Consider the following 16,380-nt stretch of genomic DNA (forward strand, 5'->3'; position numbering starts at 1 on the left):
GAATCGTGACTCGTCTGACCACAGAACAGTCTTCCATTTTGCCACACTCCATTTTAAATGATTCCTGGCCCAGTGAAAACGCATGAGCTTGTGGATCTTGCTTAGAAATTGCTTCTTCTTCCACTGTAGAGTTTCAGCTAGCAACAGCGGATGGCGTTCACTGACAATGGTTTCTGGAAGTATTCCTGAACCCATTCTGTGATTTCCTTTACAGTAGCATTCCTGTTTGTGGTGCAGTGTCGTTTAAGGGCCCGGAGATCACGGGCATCCAGTATGGTTTTACGGCCTTGACCCTTACGCACAGAGATTGTTCCAGATTCTCTGACTCTTCGGATGATGTTATGCACAGTTGATGATGATAGATGCAAAGTCTTTGCAATTTTTCACTGGGTAACACCTTTCTGATATTGCTCCACTATCTTTCTGTGCAACATTGTGGGAATTAGTGATCCTCTACCCATCTTGGCTTCTGAGAGACACTGCCACTCTGAGAAGCTCTTTTTATACCCAATCATGTTGCCAATTGACCTAATTAGTGTTAATTGGTTTTCCAGCTCTTTGTTATGCTCAAATTTACTTTTTCCAGCCTCTTATTGCTACTTGTCTACGTTCTACAAATAAAATATTGACATTTGCCATCCCCACATCATTGTCCCAACTTTTTTGGAATCCGGTTTGTATATACATAATAAAAAAGTGTGAAACAACTGAAAATATGTCATATTCTAGGTTCTTCAAAGTAGCCACCTTTTTGCTTTGATTACTGCTTTGCACACTCTTGGCATTCTCTTGATGAGCTTCAAGAGGTAGTCACCTGAAATGGTCTTCCAACAGTCTTGAAGGAGTTCCCAGAGATGCTTAGCACTTGTTGGCCCTTTTGCCTTCACTCTGCAGGTCCAGCTCACCCCAAACCATCTCGATTGGGTTCAGGTCCGGTGACTGTGGAGGCCAGGTCATCTGGCGCAGCACCCCATCACTCTCCTTCATGGTCAAATAGCCCCAACACAGCCTGGAGGTGTGTTTGGGGTCATTGTCCTGTTGAAAAATAAATGATGGTCCAACTAAGGCTACTTTCACATTTGCGTTCGGGGCTCCGCTTGTGAGTTCCGTTTGAAGGCTCTCACAAGCGGCCTCGAACTGATCCGTCCAGCCCTAATGCATTCTGAGTGGATGCGGATCCGCTCAGAATGCATCAGTCTGGCAGCGTTTGGGATCCGCTCAGCAGGCGGACACCTGAACGCTGCTTGCAGCCTGGCCGTGCGGAGGCAAACGGATCCGTCCGGACTTACAATGGAAGTCAATGGGGGCGGATCCTTTTGAATTTGACACAATATGGCTCAATTTTCAAACGGATCCGTCCCCCATTGACTTTCAATGTAAAGTCTGGACGGATCCGTCTGCGGCTACTTTCACACTTAGAATTTCTTTAACAATATAATGCAGACTGATCGGTTCTGAACGGATCCATCGTTTGCATTATATGAGCGGATCCGCTCTGAACGCAAGTGTGAAAGTAGCCTAAACGCAAACCGGATGGAATAGCATGCCGCTGCAAGATGCTGTGGTAGCCATGCTGGTTCAGTATGCCTTCAATTTTGAATAAATCCCCAACAGTGTCACCAGCAAAGCACCCCCACACCATCACACCTCCTCCTCCATGCATCACGGTGGGAACCAAGCATGTAGAGTCCATCCGTTCACCTTTTCTGCGTCGCACAAAGACATGGTGGTTGGAACCAAAGATCTCAAATTTGGTCTAATGTCCATTCCTTGTGTTCTTTAGCCCAAACAAGTCTCTTCTGCTTGTTGCCTGTCCTTAGCAGTGGTTTCCTAGCAGATATTCTACCATGAAGGCCTGATTCACACAGTCTCCTCTTAACAGTTGTTCTAGAGATGTGTCTGCTGCTAGAACTCTGTGTGGCATTGACCTGGTCTCTAATCTGTGCTGCTGTTAACCTGCGATTTCTGAGGCTGGTGACTCGGATGAACTTATCCTCCGCAGCAGAGGCGACTCTTGGTCTTCCTTTCCTGGGGCGGTCCGCATGTGAGCCAGTTTCTTTGTAGCGCTTGATGGTTTTTTTGACTGCACTTGGGGACACTTTCAAAGTTATCCCAATTTTTCAGACTGACTGACCTTCATTTCTTAAAGTAATGATGGCCACTCGTTTTTCTTTACTTAGCTGCTTTTTTCTTGCCATAATACAAATTCGATCAGTCTATTGAGTAGGACTATCAGCTGTGTATCCACCTGACTTCTCCACAACGCAACTGATGGTCCCAACCCCATTTATAAGGCAAGAAATCCCACTTATTAAACCTGACAGGGCACACCTGTGAAGTGAAAACCATTTTAGGTGACTACCTCTTGAAGCTCATCAAGAGAATGCCAAGAGTGTGCAAAGCAGTAATCAAAGCAAAAGGTGGCTACTTTGAAGAACCTAGAATATGACATATTTTCAGTTGTTTCACACTTTTTTGTTATGTATATAATTCTACATGTGTTAATTCATAGTTTTGATGCCTTCATTGTGAATCTACAGTTTTCATAGTCATGAAAATAAAGAACTCTTTGAATGAGAAGGTGTGTCCAAACTTTTGGTCTGTACTGTATATATATATATATATATATATATATACTGTATATATATATATATAAAATATAAAATCACAGAAATATAGTGGCAAATATGGGGGAACTGCTCAAACCCCAAACACTGTAGCGTGTTTTTTCATTGGGGGAGCAGTCCCACCACATGTGGACCGCAGCAAACGACCATCCCCAGCAAAAATGCATACAATGGAGGATGCCGGCGCGGTCCACATGCACCACAAAGGCATCCTACAGAAAACGGAGCATTGTGCGGATGAAAATATAATTATATAAATCACAGAAAAAAATGCACCAAACGGATATGCCACTGACTATACTAGCTGGTCATACAAGCAGATATTAAAAGCTGAGACTTTTGCCAATATATTCCTGTCAGGAACACATCAGAGCCCATCATGCACCACGTCACGGTCTCTCAGCATGGCAAGGGGTCCTACCACTACGCTAACTATGGTGTGAACAAGGTCTGAAGGTGATAAAATCCAGCTCACAGCCAGGCTTCCACACAACCGCATAGCAGGACAGCTAATGCAATGTGAATAAAGCCAGACTGTAAGCCACACCCATATCAGACCATGTGATGGAGGTCTCCAGGTGCAAAAGAATGTTTAGATGCCAGGTAAAGGCACATTCAATACATATAAAACAAAATCACAGAAATATAGTGGCAAATATGGGGGAACTGCTCAAACCCCAAACACTGTAGCGTGTTTCTCATCGGGGGAGCAGTCCCACCGCATGATCATCCCCAGCAAATGATCATCCCCAGCAAAAATGCGTACAATGGAGGATGCCGGCGCGGTCCACATGCACCACAAAGGCATCCTACAGAAAACGGAGCATTGTGCGGATGAAAATATAATTATATAAATCACAGAAAAAAATGCACCAAACGGATATGCCACTGACTATACTAGCTGGTCATACAAGCAGATATTAAAAGCTGAGACTTTTGCCAATATATTCCTGTCAGGAACACATCAGAGCCCATCATGCACCACGTCACGGTTCTCAGCATGGCAAGGGGTCCTACCACTACGCTAACTATGGTGTGAACACAGTCTGAAGGTGATAAAATCCAGCTCACAGCCAGGCTTCCACACAACCGCATAGCAGGACAGCTAATGCAATGTGAATAAAGCCAGACTGTAAGCCACACCCATATCAGACCATGTGATGGAGGTCTCCAGGTGCAAAAGAATGTTTAGATGCCAGGTAAAGGCACATTCAATACATATAAAACAAAATCACAGAAATATAGTGGCAAATATGGGGGAACTGCTCAAACCCCAAACACTGTAGCGTGTTTCTCATCGGGGGAGCAGTCCCACCGCATGTGGACCGCAGCAAACGATCATCCCCAGCAAAAATGCGTACAATGGAGGATGCCGGCGCGGTCCACATGCACCACAAAGGCATCCTACACAATATGTTATTTTTATATGTATTGAATGTGCCTTCACCTGGCATTAAACATTCTTTTGCACCTGGAGACCTCCATCACATGGTCTGATATGGGTGCGGCTTACAGTCTTGCTTTATTCACATTGCATTAGTTGTCCTGCTATGCGGTTGTGTGGAAGCCTGGCTGTGAGCTGGATTACATCACCTTCAGACCGTGTTCACACCATAGTTAGTGCAGTGGTAGGACCCCTTGCCATGCTGAGTGACCGTGACGTGGTGCATGATGGGCTCTGATATCTTCCTGACTGGAATATATTGGCAAAAGTCTCAGCTTTTAATATCTGCTTGTATGACTAGCTAGTATAGTCAGTGGCATATCCGTTTGGTGCATTTTTTTCTGTGATTATATATATATATATATATATATATATTTATATACACGCACAAACATATATATATATATATACATACATGTATACACAGACACACACACATATATGCACACATGTATATACACATATATATATTACATTTTACTACTGAAAAATGCTAGTAGAAAGGGGATTAAAAGACTAATCAACAGGAGGCCAGTGGGGTGCTGCTCAACACCTAATGTCTTTTTATAGCATGGTCATGGGAACCAATCACAGAAATTAAGGTTAAATACCTTGTTAACCAATATGACATAATTGTTTTGACAAGCTGTCATCACCAATTAAGCTGGATTGCCAGAGAACCGGCCTGTGATTGGTTCCCATGACCGTGGGAACTAGAATGTGATTGGCTAAATATTCTGTATTGAGCGATCCAGCGCTATAAAAAGACCTGGCAGTGAAGAAAATGGCAGATTACTGTTATTAGGATACAGAGATGCTGCCATTTTTTTTTATATTAATTAAATACAATGACATTAGGTGTTAAGCAGCGCCCCACTGGCCTCCTGTCGATTTAACCTTATAATCCCCTGTCTACTAGCATTCAATTATTTGCTATGGGGATGAAGTGGTGAGATCGGTTATTTACAGTTCTGTATGGTACTTTCTATGGTTCAGTTCAGCACCTCTGTTTTTTTAAATTATTCATAATGGGGCAAATTTGGGGGCATTTTGCGGACGTGTGAATGGAAAAGATATCCCTCAAAATGAAAATAAATGAAATTATTAAAGTTAAGCAAAAAGCATAGATGTGGTCGGCAATAACAAGTGCTCGGCTGCACCAAATCAGAAACCATATGTCCTGCCACAATCCGGGGGGTTCCAGTGCACATCCATGAATCCTGGAGGGAAAGCAAAAAATATCTATCCATGGGCTAGATGATGATGTGGTATTGAAGGAGAGGGTGGGCAAAGAACTGTCCCTGATATTGCCCTACAGGGGGTGCTATTCTGGCCCTGATAGCCTAATCACAGACCACCCGCCCTGAATAAGAGCGACCCCATCCGGAACCTTACCCTATATAAAAATGTCCCTAGTAAGCCCCTAGCCCGTAGGCCCCTGACTTCCAGGTGATCACTATATAGATCTATGTGTTTTTGACTCATTATAAAAGTATATTATAAGTATATCGCACCCCTCTGTGTATCACACATATCGATAGTACACCTATACTAGTCCTTAAAATGACTTTTGTTGCCCTATTAGCTAGCGTGTGGTGTCCCTAACAGTCTGTCCCTTCTTATCTGAACATAAATTCAACAATGTGAGAAGTGTCAAGATGTTTCTCCGAGCATATATTATAATTGGTTCATGTATCAAAGTTTTTCCCTCAGCTCTGAGATAAGGCTTCCAGATGTCAGGTGTGTGTAGTGTTGAAGATGTCAGACATGTATGAGTTAACCCTTAATGGTAGGATGCTTATAGCTTATACAACAGTGCCACCCAGGTATGAGTAGGTAAAACTACACCAGTAGCAAAAGTGCATTCTGGGTAGTGTTATGATGACGTCACATTCATTATCAATGGACACACCTATCCGACAATGATTGGAAAGTTCCAAACTAGGTGTGTTTATCTCGTAAGTTTTTGGTTAAGAAACCACATACCAAAAAGAAAGGCAGCCGGAAGATTATCAGAAAAACTCTTGAGCCCTAGACTACCTATAACCTATTTTCCTGGGTTATGTATGATGTTAATGCGTTTGTAGTATTGATAAATTCATTTGCTTGATATCTAGCCAAAATACCCATTTTGTGTGGATATAGTGTTAGTGCTACATCAATATTGGCAGTATTCAGTGAAGATGTATATCACTGAATAAAAGATCTAATATTGATATCAAGAGAACTTCTCTGTTGGGAATCTGTATTCCCTAGTTTGATATCAAGACGATAATTTAAAGGTTTATTGCAGTACTACCAATACAAGCCGAGATTGGTCATAGTTTTGGCAGAGCAACTGCTCGTATCTGTCATTTTCTTGATTTTAATTTTTGTGCATAATCATTTGATGGTATATCTCTCATAATTGTAAGCAGTATTGCATAAATTCTTGTGTTGGTTAAATAGTAGAGAGCGCTGATAAATTTGTGTTCTGTTGGCACCGTCTAGTGGCAAATGTTGGGTACTGCATATCATTGTGTGTCATTGAACTTTACATTGATTAAATTTTGATTGTATTTAAAATTATTGTATAATAAATTATTAATATTTTTGCATAGATGCTTGTCCCTTGTTTTACTGATTCCACAATATAATTAAATAACTGATCAAACTCTTTGAGGTGTTTATATGTCCACCTCAGGATCAATAACCATTTTAATTTTTTATCCTTTCTTTTATATAAAATCTTTTGCTTTATATCCCCGACATTTTGCCACATCTAGTAACCCCCTTGGGTGATGGCCATATACTAATTCAAACTGCGAAAAACCCTGTAGAAGCCTGGGGCGCCTCTCAGATGGAAAACATAAGGTAGGGTAGGAGGCAGTCCCAGTCCAGACTATCCTTTTCTTCCACTTTTTTTAACATCTGCTTCAGGGCCTTGTTAAATCTTTCAACCAACCAGTCTGTCTATGGGTGATATATGGATGTACACATTTGGGTTGTTTTAAACAGTTTGCACAATTCTATCATGACCTTCGACATAAAGAGTCTACCCTGGTCTGTGAGAACTTCTTTTGGGATCCCCATGTGGGAGAACATGAAAAATAACTTGTGGGCAATATTTTTGGACGCCATGTTTTCATAGGGGCGCCTCCGGGTAACGAGTGGCATAGTCCAGCACAACCAATATAAACTGGTGTTCCCTAGCCCACTTAAAAATGGGACCCACTAAATCCATAGCCACTATTTCCAATGGTACCTCAATGACGGGAAGAGGTACCAAGGGACTTCGTAAATATGACGCCTGGGACACTTATTTTACAGGTGGGGCACGACTCGCAGTATGACTTTACTTACTCATACACTCCAGGCCAGTAAAACCTTTGTAGTGCCCTCTCCTGAGTTTTGCTAGTCCTCAAATGACCCCCAAGTCCATGGCTATGGGCTAGGTCTAGTACCATACGTCGATAGGGTTTTGGTACCAGAAGCTGCTCCACCGTGTCTTTGTTACATTTGGTAACTCGATACACTAAGTTTTCATTCACTGGCAAAATGCTGAATTTTTTTGTCAGCTTCTGGTTCCTGTGGTACACCATCTAACACGGTAACATTTCCTCAAGCATTCACGAGAGTGGGGTCTCTGTCACGGATGAATTTGCTGATAGCTGGAACTTATAAATAAACGACGACTGGCTTGATCCCAAACTAAGGAGCATATAAGTGAGCCCTTTAAAACCCTAAGAGCTCTCCCTGACTGCTATGCACATGCAAGGGTCTCAATGGTAGACTATTTCATGCCCACGTACCTAAGACTGAGTGACACCTGGCAGAAGGAAAGGAGATGACAAAGTGAAACCAAAACAAAGAATGTCATACAAGAGGTAGAGAAGAACGTCTGTCAGACCTTCTCACAGAACTGGCGGTGACAGTCTCTCAATTGCTCGGTACTAAAGTTACCTCGGGACACTTCTAAGTCAAATACATTTTGTCTAGATGGGGAAGCTTCCTCTTCCCCCGCTAATACCTCATAGGAAAGCGGGTGTCATCATCATCATCACCACATGACCCCATATTTTCATTAGATATTTCAGTTAATTTGACATTCACTTTGCACCTTATCCACACCATTGTTTTCAATGGTCATCTCACTGAAATGAGTGTTTAAATGGGAAGACACAGATTCTGTAGGAGTTTCTTCACTGGCTGCAGAAGAGTTTTTCTTCTCCTATACCTTCCAAAACAATGGGAAGTCCCGGCCCAATATCACATCATGCATGAGTCTTTTTACTATCCCGACTTCAGAGGTTACAGTCCCAGCTGGAGTCACCAGCTTAACCCGAGCAACCGGGTAAGATTTTGCATCCCCATGGATGCACAGCACATTTATACTTTTGTCTGGCACATACCGTATTTTTTGCCCTATAAGACGCACCTAGGTTTTAGAGGAGGATAATAAGAAAAAAATATTTTCCATTACACCTCAGGTCAGACCAGCAATTAACCCCCAATGTTAATCAGACCTCAGCTCACAGCCCCAATCAGACCCCCAATGTTAATCAGACCTCAGATCAGACCACCAAAGCCTCAGATCAGCCCCCATGTCAGCCACAATGCCCCCATGTCAGCCATCAGTCCCCAATTGTCAGCCATCATGCCCCCAATATCAGCCATCAGCGCAAAGAAAAAAAAAGAGAAAATTACTTACCTCACCTGCCCCTGGACGCCGCCACTCCTCACCACCAGCGCTCTCTTATTCCTGGTTCTCGGCTGTCAGCTGTGAAGGCTGCACACAGTGAGGTCACATGGTGTGTAGCCCTACACAGTAGACAGCCGAGCGGAGGACCAGGAAACTGTGAGTACAGATCCTTCACTGCTTCCCGGTTCTCCGGTACTAATGAAGCGCTTCATTAGTATTAGCCCCATAAGACGCAGGGGCATTTTCCCCCAACTTTGGGGCGGGGAAAACTGTTTTTATTGGGGGGAAAAATACGGTAATTTCCAGCCACGAAGATGGTATGCACTAAGGTGACCAGACTACCGGATTCGAAAAGAGCCCTGACGGAGAAGTCATTTATCACCAGAGTACATATTTGCGGCTCAGTCTCTAATCCTGGTGAGGCCGCACAGACTGGCACTGCATACAGCAACTGTCGCTGGCTACCTCCACACTCCATGGGCTCTGAGGTCAGAGGGCAATGAGCAGCAATGTGTGCCCCACTCACAGCACCTCTAGCACTGGAGCATCCCAGATGGAGGGTCAAACATCTGAGACCGGGCAGGCATGTCCATGGTGTTGCTCCACATGTGGACCCTACAGGCACGAACAGCCATTGTAACACCCAGGCAAGCAAGGACGTCCATTTTTATTTGGCATAGTCCCGGACATCCTAGGCCTTTTGTGGTTCTCTGGACAGAAAGGGAGCGAGGACCTCTGCCCATTCTGCTACTGGCAGCCTCTCTCTCTCCGCCACTTTCTCAAATATGGTGAGGTAGGCCTCAATGTCATCATCGGGCATCAGTTTTTGCAAGGCCCGCTGCTCAGCCCCCCTCACGTAAAAAGTCTCTGGGGGCCTTACCTCCACTGGTTGGGCTGGAGTTACAGCAGTCTCTCTTAGTGCAGCAATATGCTCCATCAGCAAACGATTTGTCTCCTGCTGCCGAGCCTGGGCCTCCGCCTGTTTGTTATGCATATAAGGCCTCTTCAAGCCTCTTCTGTTGCACATTGGCCTGCGCCAGCTGCTTTATCACTTCCTCCATGGCACTTGATGCACTTTGCATTGTAGTTGCAGCTTTTACCCAGGACATTAAAGCACCAACTGCCACTGCTGTTGCCCTTAGTAACTTGCTGTTGCACGCATCCTCCACTAATTGTGATGGATTTGCTCTCTCAAGCAGGGCAGGTGGTGACAGATTTTTTGACAGACAATAGGATTACAGTCCAAAAGTTGCTTTATTTTGTGACTGTGACACTCCGGCAGTTACATGTGAATCCAGTTATATCTCACAAGGAACATAAATCAAACCAAAAATTAAACTCCTGCCCATCTAGGCTCTAACTAATACAGCTTAGTATCTGGCTCACCTATTGAACGCAGGTCACACAGAGCATTAGGCTTTTCTTAGTCAGCAAGGCAGCCAGCCTCCTAGACTTCACTCTCACCAGACTGACAGCCTGTGGCGTGTTTTTATTTCCCCTTAATGATCCCAGCTGGACTTCACCTGGGATCCCTCAGACTAGGGGAAAACCTTCCCTAGGATGGGGTGGATTGGCAAGGTCCCACCACCAAACCTACCTTCCCAATCCAAATAAAATCCAGCCCTTGAATTTTAACAAACTGTCTCAGCAACCTAGGCTTTGCCGAGACCATTTTAGCCTTCTGGATTATATTTACCCAAGCTCACGTTTTGCAGGATGAGTTGACATTTTCATTGGTACCATAGTACTTTTTGATCGCTTGCTATTACGCTCTTTGTAAGGCAATGCTACAATGTTTTTATATATTTTTTTTTTTTAGTATTCACAGGGAAGGGTAGCTCATGTGATATCATGTATAAGGCTGCTTTTATTTATTTTTTACATGAAAATGTAATAAAAAAAAAAAAAACTTTTTTCCTTTTTCACTTTTTTTTTGTCCCACTAGGGTGACATCACCTTTTCCAGGGTTTGATCCCCGTTTCAATGCAGTACAATACATGTTGCATTGAGACTATCAGTAATACACAGAGTGCCTATGAGACCCAGCCTCACCATGCTGTTTACTGTTCATTTACCTGTAGCTACAGTATGTATCAGCACACTGTATTATGCACAAAGACACAGCAAACATTGAACACCTGAATATATGTAAACGTCATTACTGCTATACTTAAGATATAAAAATTAGAAGCTCTTTGCGCATATTTTGATCAAGAATATGACAGGCCCATCTTCTGACGACAAGGTGGCTTCTATCAGACAGGATCTATACTAACAGTCTTGCCTCTCTTGGGCTTTTGGCTTAAGAATTCAGGGCAATGTAGAATCCAGCTATGTGATACTTTGAAAAAAAAGTGGGAGTGCATGGTCTAAATAGGGAAAGCCAATCTCCCAAATGTAAAATGTAAAATGAGAGTTAGACCAGCACCTCAAAAGCATGTATAAAGGGAATTCAGGTGCACACTACCATAGCTACAATGCAAAAGCAAAAAAGAACTACAAGTAGAAGCATACTGCAAAACTGTTAGTGTAGGTTTCATCTGTTAGAAGCTACCTTGTCGCTGGTAGATGGGCCTGACATATTTTTGATCAAAGAGCTTCTAATTTTCATATAATAAGTATAGCAGTAATGCAGTTTTAAGCCTCTAGCTGGATCTTTTTGGACTGGTATGTAGGTTGGTAGTGGGACCTATCAGTCAACACCCTTGCTCCAGTTATTCCCTCTAGCCTAAAGAGATCCCGGGTGTGATCATTACTGGGTAATAAATACAGGCCTCAGTCAGAGTCTGCTTGCTATCTGACTGGAAGGCTGTGCCAAACCGAATCCTCCTGACAGGCTGAAAGCTTAGGTGAGAGAGATGTTTTCTCTGTATTAGTTAGAGCCCAGATGGGCAGGTGTTTATTGTATTGTTGTTATGCTTTATGTGCCGTGGATTCACCTAAGTGACTGTTAACTTGGAGGCCATGAATTGTGCTGCGCTGAGTAGCAAATAAAGCGATATTTACTTTACCCCAGAGTCTAATAGTCTGTCATTGTCAACCCCACCGCAAGTACACAATCCCTCACACTCCAGAAAGCCGCATTCTCTGATAGCCGCTTGTGATTAGTGAGCTGGCACATTGTTATGAAACAGTAACACACCGACAACTTCCCACGGTATTGGTCCTGATTGCCTTACGTATTGCCTTCATTGTTGAAGCATAGGTGTCTCCAGTAATTGTTGTCTTGTGTGGCCAGAATTCTAGTAATAAAACATCTTCTGTATCCCAAAAAACTGTTGCCATGATATTTCCAGCTGACTGCTGCACACAAACTTTCTTTGGAGTTGGTGACCCTTGTGCTTCCATTGCATGGACTCTTGATCACACATAATCATTTGTGAATAGAAGTCTCCTGGATTTTCTCTAAGCATGTCTAAATTCTCTTGGTTAAATGGCTGGCAACAAGTCTTTTGCTCAGGCGTCAACATTTGTGGCACCCAACGGGAACTGACCTTTGACATGATCAAAACATCATGAATGATACTGGAAACTGTGCCAACTGAAATGCCTAATGTATGAGCTATAACACCGACTGACCCGACGATCTTCCAAAATCATGGCCTCCACTTTACGGCACATTTCTTCTGAAAATGCTTCAATGGGTCACTCTGAATGTGGGTCATCTTCAACCTGATTCCCAATCCCATTCAAACTACTTGGCCCAAAACTTTACTTAGTAGGAAGGTGCCTCCTCCCCATATACAGCATCTTCCTTTCATGGATTTCTTTAGGCTTCTTTCTTCCTTTGTCAGTAATTTAGTCACAGAACAAAGCTCAACAGTTCCTCCCTTTCTGTGTAGACCCGCACTGTACTGCACTCGCCATCCTGCCGCTTCCAGTGCTTCTATCAGACTGAGCTGCTCCTGTGTGCGCTGCGTGTCCAGACTCAACCTGCACAGACAAGCTCAGCTCTCTGACACTGACAGAACAGGCTGGGGTAGATAACTTATTGAACACCCCTCGGATACCAAATTTCAAGGCAATTGGAACAACTTCTATCTAAATGAAAATCCTTGTAAAGCAACAAAATAGTAAAACACCTGGGGCTGTGGGGGATGGGTGGCGAATACTTTCATAAGGCCCTGTATGGGCAGATTCCTGTGGTCTTAACTATGGGCACAATGAAATACTGATGAACCGCATTCCAGTGACCGGCGTTCTCCTCTAATCTGCAGTGTTTCGGAGACCACATAGCAGCAGATTTCCTGATCCTGTCTAATTGTAGAACTGGTAACCTCGCCCCAGACTGACCCCAGCGGCTCGTACTGGGAGCTCTGGTGCGGGGGACACACGTTTCTCAGACTTCTACCAACTCCTGGTCGGCTTCTCGTGCTGCGAGCAGGCGCAGGGGGTTTCTATAAAACTGCCCCGAATGTGACCGGACGCGGCATCACTGCGGCACATTTCACTACAAAGGCCGATGTGTGGAGCACAAGTCCCCGCTGTGCACAGGACGTCTCGTCTCCAGAAGGAGCGACAATCCCATCCTTCTCCTCCGGATCTGACACAACAGACACACATTGTACTAAATACAGGACTTTCCGGGGGCGGAACCTGCAAAGAAAGGACAATGTAGTCAGAGAGCGACTCCTGGTCTCTGACTGTGACCAGTGACTGAAGGAGCGCTGCAAATGGGAGACATGTCTATGAGAGGCCCATCCATCCCATCACTGAGGAGCTCACACTGCGAGATCTGCCCCCTACAGGAGACGCCGAGAAGATCCACCTGAAGTCATGGAAATAGTCACTAGAGATCCTCACTGCTCCACACAGAGCCCAGGAGCCCCGCCCCTCATGTCACATGATCATTATCCCAGGCCCTTCACCACCTATTATCCAATCCAGTACTGAGCTCCGCCCCCTGCACTGATCACATGACGGTGACGTCACCCCAGGTCCTTCACCACCTCTTCTCCACACAGAGCACAGGACCTCCGCCCCTCATGTCACATGGTCATTATCCCAGGCCCTTTACCACCTAATCCAGTACTAAGCCCTGCCCCCTACACTGATCACATGACGGTGACGTCACCCTAGGTCCTTCACCACCTCTTCTCCTTTCCACTGCTGAGCCCCGCCCCCTCCACTAATCACATGACAGTGACGTCACCGCAGGTCCTTCAGCTCTGGCAGTGCAGCAGATACTGGGCAGGTCCTGGTCGGTAGTCAGGGCTCTTGTTCTCTCTGGTATCAGCCATTCCTCCAGCCTGCAGGTAAAATGAGCTGAGGAGACAGTGTGGTGGAGAGCGCAGACATGTCACCTCTGGAGATTCTCCGCTCCTCAGCTTAGTATGATAGGGGGAGGAGTAGGGATAGTGGGGGTTGTCATCATTCAGTGCTGGATAAGAGAATCTGCTCTGTGTGAATGAGGTAAACACTGCCAGGAGCTTAGATACACACAGAGCTCAGAGTCTCCTGCCTCCACACACTGCACTGCCAGGAGCTTACATACACACTGCACTGCCAGGAGCTTACATACACACTGCACTGCCAGGAGCTTAGATACACCCGGAGCTCAGGTTTTTCCCGTCAGTGCAGCTTTATGAGGGTCTCAGTTTTTCGGGATGAGTTGTACTTTTTCTCGGCCTCATTATCGGGGACTAGGGCTGCACGATATGGGAATTTTGTGTGATTGCGATTAGGGCCCTAAAAATTGCGATAACGATATGTGATGCAATATTTTAAGGGAATTGTGCTAGAGGTCTATTTGCTTGGATTTTCAAGGCAAAAGCACACAAAAATTACTGATAATGCTGAATTGTAGTTATGCTTAACTCAAGAACTGAAATGCATTTTGTTTTTCAAAATAAAACATCTTTTACTAAATTGAATAACATATTTGCATTACTGCAAAAGTACAAAATACAAAACTTGCCATTTTCTTAATAGCGCTGCACAGAACAGATAAATAGAACAACATTTAGTCATTAAAATAACGACTTGCCTCCAGCCCCTCCTCCCTCCCCGCACTGTAACTGATGCATCGCCGGCCGCGCTGTGCAGTATAGCGGCCGGCGATACATCCGTGTCAGCCACGTAAAAAGTCAACCATCGCTTTATAAGGCGCACTGCCATTTTCCCCCCACTTTTGGGGGAAAAAAAGTTTGTCTTAAAAAGTGAAAAATATGGTAATAAAATTGCAGCATTTTTGGGTCGGCCGATTGGCGATTTATTGCGATTGCTTTGGCGATATACTGTGCAGGCCTATCGGGGACATGGGACTCACTGATTAACCTTTATTCCTTTTATTTGGAGGGTGGATGAAGAAAACAAGCAATACGACCCTCGTCCTGAATGAGCCACCAAGGATGGACAGGAAGGAGATCAGCAGAAGAATATTAGACCTCACCTTGGAGATCATCTCCCTGCTGAGCGGAGAGGTAAACTTTTCTAGATTTCTCTCCTCTTTATTGTATTCTGTAACAAGTCAGACATCGGGAAGGAGAATACGTCATAGGAAGTGATAGGAAGAGTCCAGGGTCCTGTAGAACGGCCTCCAGACCTTCCAAGTGACGGAGAACCTGAAGATCAGCCCCCAGTATGGTGAGTGATGTATCATGTGACCAGTGACCAATAGTCATGTTGTAGGAGCCATGAGGAGGTAAGTAGGCACGTTGTACCCAGGAGGAAAGGGCTGGGAGCAAGATGATCAGATGGCGGAGTGCGGCCTGGAGGGAGGATTTCTACCTTTAATCTGAGATCTATATAGACACATAGAAGATGACAGTAGTAGGAGAGACCATGGTCCACTGAAAAGGATCTGTCCGCAGGATCAACCTTATTAAACCAGACATACTGTGTGGTATGGTTGATCCTGCTGATTAAAACTATGCCTTCTTCTGAAAATCTGTTGCAACATTACTGAGAAAAAAAGATGTTTATTCATGAGGACTTCAGTGTACAAAGGTTCGGGCCTAGTGTTTCTGTGCAGCTCCTCTTTCTAGTGCTGGCCATGCCCACATCTAGGGTTGAATCTGCTGAACAAACTGATGTTTGTCTTGGGAAAACTGATTGTGGCATTCCTGAGAAATAAGATGTGAATGTGGCCAGCACTGTAAAGAGGAGGTTCATAGAAAGGCTAGGCCCAGCCCTCAGTGCACTGAAGCCCTCACTTATAACGAATAAACATCTTTTTTCTCAGGAACGTCACAACCAATTTTCCCAAAACAGATCAAGATCAACCCTACCTGGCACTGTATGTGGATGGAAAGAGTTGATCCTGCTGACAGATTAAGGATTTTTTTCACAAGTGTCTCTCTCCATCCACAGGAGTACACAATAGTGAAGAAGACATCGGGGGACTGTGTGACTCCCATCATCCATTTCAAGGAGTCAGGAGGGCGGAGCAGGACCCCTCACTCCATCACAGAGCCTTTCCTTCATCCATTTATACATAGTCATGTTGTAGGAGTAGTGAGAATGGTAAGCAGACATGTTGTACCCAGGAGGGAAGGGCCGGAGGAGAGCACATGGCCCCAGAAGGGTTTATTCCCTAAGTGTCTCTCTATCCACAGGAGTACATAATAGTGAAGAAGACATTGGGGGACTGTGTGACTCCCATCATCCATCTCCAGGAGTCAGGAGGG

The sequence above is a fragment of the Bufo gargarizans genome, chromosome 1, assembly GCF_014858855.1.
Source record: "Bufo gargarizans isolate SCDJY-AF-19 chromosome 1, ASM1485885v1, whole genome shotgun sequence".
In the NCBI taxonomy this organism is placed as follows: Eukaryota; Metazoa; Chordata; class Amphibia; order Anura; family Bufonidae; genus Bufo; species Bufo gargarizans.